This window comes from Silene latifolia, chromosome 2, assembly GCF_048544455.1.
Source record: "Silene latifolia isolate original U9 population chromosome 2, ASM4854445v1, whole genome shotgun sequence".
Classification (NCBI taxonomy): Eukaryota; Viridiplantae; Streptophyta; class Magnoliopsida; order Caryophyllales; family Caryophyllaceae; genus Silene; species Silene latifolia.
In genome coordinates, this window is record NC_133527.1 from 80,470,202 (window position 1) to 80,474,910 (window position 4,709).

The 4,709-nt window shown below is 38.2% G+C and overlaps 1 non-coding gene across 1 annotated transcript; it reads left to right on the forward strand.

Annotated features, from left to right (window-relative positions):
- Positions 1-304: 304 nt before the first annotated feature.
- On the forward strand, positions 305-411 carry LOC141644626 (small nucleolar RNA R71). The gene has a single exon (XR_012544238.1). It is a non-coding gene; the product is annotated as a small nucleolar RNA R71 (small nucleolar RNA).
- The last annotated feature ends 4,298 nt before the right edge of the window (positions 412-4,709 follow it).

Consider the following 4,709-nt stretch of genomic DNA (forward strand, 5'->3'; position numbering starts at 1 on the left):
CTTTGGTGATTTTGAGGTTTCTTCAAGTCTAGCCATAGCTTTTTCGAACTTCAAATTGATGGTATCAATGTGAGCACTAAGTTGAGCACCCAATTGAGTAATAGAGTCGACTTCATCCTTTCCTCCTCTAGTAGCCTTGTGAGGTCTATTATATTGTGAATTATGGACCGCCATTTCCTCAATCTTGTTCCAAGTTTGATTATCGTCAACTTCGGTGAACATACCATTTGATCCCATGTTGAGAATGTTTCTTGAGTCTTCATAAAGACCATTCAAAAATTGTTGTACCAAGAACCACTCGCTAAGTCCATGATGAGCACATGAGCGACAAATTCCCTTGAATCGCTCCCAAGCTTTATACGAGGATTCTTCATCTCTTTTCTTAAAGCCTGTAATTTGAGCTCTTAGCATGTTAGTCTTTTCCGGTGGGTAGAGCTTTTTTTAGAAAGCTAGAGTCAATTTCTTGCAAGAGTCAATTCCGAGAGTAGCCTTATCAAGGCCTTTCAACCATTGTTTTTCGGTGCCAATTAGAGAAAAAGGAAATAAGACCCATCGAATTTGGTCTTGAGTTACACCGGTTTGAGAAATCGCATCACAATAGTCACAAAAAGTCTCCATGTGAGAGTGAGGGTCTTCACTAGGCATCCCCCCAAATTGGCTTCTTTCGACTAATTGGATAAATGCGAATTTGGCAATGAAATTTCCGGTTAAGTGTTGTGGTGTGGGAGTACCATTGGGTAGGTTCTCCTCGGTTGGTACGGAATGTGATGTAAATTTAGGCATTGTGGGTTGATTTTGTGTTGGATTTTGTGTTGGGTTCTCCTCACCTTCTCTTGCAAAAGGTTTGACGAACTCAATAGTGTTTGGTTGAATAACTACAACCTCACCAATACCTCTCAAAGTACCTCTAGCAACTCTTCTATTGTTTGTCAAAGTCCTTTAAATTTCGTGATCAAAGGGTAACAAGTTACCTTGTGATCTTCTAGACATGCAAAATATCAAACAACTTGAAAATAATTAGAACAATCCTTGAGGAGTTTTACTTCCCCAAGGCAAAGAAAGACACAACTAATAACAATCTAAGAAAATCTAAATCAAGTTAACACCTTCCCCAGCAACGGCACCATTTTGACGTGGGTGATGTCGTCGGGTCTCCCAATCAAACACATTTATAATTCTCAACAAACAACTAGTTATATGTAAGTCAAGATCGATCCATGGGACGGTGGTTACTCAAATTATTCAATCTAATTATGGTTGTGCTTGGGGTTTTCACAATTGTAATGGGTTGATTATTCTAATCTAATAAAAGCAATAAACAAGCAACAAAAGGAAAGATGTAAACAAATGACTAAAAATGCTAGGATATTATGGGTTCATAAGGAAATCATGGGAGTTGATCATACAAACATGTTCTCAATTATAAGCAAGCAATTATTGTTGTAAAGAAACCGAGTTGGTTTATGTCTTACGATTCTTAGGAAGAGTTGGGTCCCGGATCCGAATCGATTAGATTGTACAACACCTAAAAGTCGACTTACTTTCCCCCTAATCACTTCTATGCATGGTCTAACAAGACTCGAGTTGGTTTATATCTTACAAGTCAAGTTGAATAGATGAGAGATGGCTGTAAATGCAAGAATTCATAGCCTTAGCATTTCATCAAACATAACATGTGCATAGGTTGACATCACAACAAGCAAGCAAATTAATTATGTGAACATATTAGATTAAGCATGAATCAATCCCCATGTTGGTTTCCCTAATTACCCATTAATCCTAGCTAAGAGACTACTCACTCATTATCAAGTTTGACATGCTAACAAGGTTGTCAATCATATTAACAAGGCAAAACATGATGAACAAGTAAGAAAGATTAACAATAATTAAAACAGGGATTAAGAGAATTATACCTATGGAGATTCCAAAATAATAATGCAAAGAATAATAGAAGTACTTGATGATTGATGGAAGGTTGTCAATCTCCCAATAAACCCAAATGATCTTCTAATTACCCAATAATAAACTTGAATTACTCAATAATAAACTTGAACAATAATTAAAGAAAGATTAATGTGTGATTTGTGGAAAGATTAAAGAGTAATCTATTCTAATCTACTCCTAATGAAAGCTTAACCTAATCTAAAGAAGGATTGAATTAATCTAATGAAAACTTAATAGTTTGATTATTACAAATGGGGTATATATAGTGGTGCATCATTAGGTTAAGCAAGGGTATTTTAGTAAATAGCATTGCTAAGTTTGAGTAGAGAAATGCTCCTCTCGAAAAAAGATGCGAGTCTCCTTTTTGCTAGTCTTTCAAGAAATATGCGCGGATCATGGTTCACGTAGCACGAAAAAGCTTCCTGTCCAACAATATGCTCGTCCCGAGCGAAATATGAGCATCCTGAGCCTCAACCCGAGCGGGTTGAATTTATCCCGAGCGGGTTGAGCTGTATCCTGCTTCACTTGAGCTCGAATTGTAAAACGGACGTCATTTTCTCATCCGGACTCCTATTGGAGTGATTCAAAAGCCTAGACCACTTGATTTTTCGACGCCGTTTCATCTAGCATACTTTCATAGCCAAAGGAGAAACTCTTGGTTTGGGTTCCGAGCAATTTCTTCTTGCAATGTCTTCCTTCTCGTCATCCTTGCTTTTTAGCGTAAGATGCCTCTATATACTCTTTATTTCTACTTCCTTGGTCATCATTCTTACCTCCTCTTCATACTTAGTCCATCAAATATCGTCAACAAGCTTCCAAATATGCACGAAAGACGGGAATTTCCGCCTTATTTTCTCCTTTCCTATAAAACATATAAAATGCACTAGGAAAGCAAATAGGAAGGATTTGACGGATAAAATGGTCATGAAATATTATAAAAGTATGCAAAATAGGTTCAATTAGGGGACTAAATGTGCGCCAATAATAGTCACATCAAAGTGCGATAGGGTACGGGTAACAGGCAACAATGGCAGCCAATTAATTAAGAATAGAGGTAAATTAAGCAAATGGCAGCAACAAAACCCAGATGACAGTCGAAAATTTCGATGGAAAATAGCCCTAATCGCAATTTCCTCGCAAAAATTCGAACTAGACAAGTAAAAACAAGGAGGTATGGGAATTGATCATCAAGCAAGATAAATAGGGCAAACAATTACAGTTATAGTCGAAAAAAAACTCGACTAAACAAAGAATTTCGAACCCTAACCCTAATATACCTAATAATAAGCAAAATTAATAAAATTAAAATACAAAGAGGTGTAGGAAATACTTACTTGATGATTAGGAACTTACAAATAGCAATTAATCGGCAAGAAACAAGCAAAATGGCGATTTTTTTGATCGAAAAATCGCAAGCCCTAGAATCCTCAATAAACCGTGTAAAACAACAAAAATCAGAGGGAAAGTTGAGTGCGTCTGACGATTAGATGACAATAAACACAGTGTAGATGGCGGATTTGGCAAATGGGCAAGAAATATGGAGGATTTTGGGGTTTTTGATCGCAAAAGGGAAGGGAGACGGAAAAATTAGGGGTAAAATGAAATAACAAGGAAAAAGAAAGAAGTTAAAGAGAACTCCCTGCATCTCATTTCCCATTTCACTCGATCGAGTGGTTTAGAGCTGCTCGATCGAGGACTTTTTGGATTCATCTGCTCGATCGAGTAAGAAGTTACTCGATCGAGAACTCCCCTTTTCAGCTTTAGTCGATCGAGTAGAATGGAATCACTCGTTCGAACAATTTTGACTCGGTCGAGTACTTTTTGTACTCGATCGAGGTCTTTTCCTCTCGTAAGCTCTTGAATTCGCCTTTATTCCTTTGAATTTGCGTAAAATTCCCCAAACCTGCATAGAAACACTCGCAAAAGTATCCCAAAATACAAAATATGCAAAGTAACAATCTATAGTCTCTAATCTACGCTAAAAATTGTCTAAATTCTAATTGTCCTAATTAAGAGCAATAAATGAAATTCGACGGAAAATCTAAAAATTGTTTATACAAGATGGTACACGGGGCATTTCCCCGCTCACTTCTCGAAGCAATTCAGCAGCCCCTTGGAGGGCTCCTGACTGGAGGACGTCATCTCAGCAACATTGATCGTCCTCTTCAATTTTCACGAGCTTGAACTTGAATCGTTAGGAGGGGAATAGTTGACGTCCACATACGCGCGAACTTTTCTCATCCTCACTCCTTTCTCACCGGCTTTAACATTGTCACACCTACTTTGGCTGACATTAATTGCACAATGCCCTTTGACAGCTCCTGCATTATTTTCATTTGTACCTGCAGCAAGGAAAACAGACGAACTTTCTTCCTTTTTGCTCTCAACTTGAGGCGGAGGGGTCACAATAGCAGCACAATGCTCCAAATTTTCATTTGGAGTGTCAATAATAGGGTTGTTAGTAGAAGAGAAGGCATTACAATGCTGAGCTTGCATGTGAGCCCTTCAGAACTTTGACTGATGGAATATCAATTCCTCGTCCCCAACCTGAAAAGTCAATGTCTTGCCCCCGACGTCTAATACTGCACGGGCAGTAAAAAAAATGGTCTCCCTAAAATAAAAGGGATATGGGCATCTTTGGGGATGTCAAGTACAACGAAGTCAACGGGAATAAAGAACCTCCCAATCTTATCAGTTATGTCTTCTATGATACCTAGTGGCCGTGATATGCTACGGTCGACCATCTGAACAGTCATGTTTGTGCA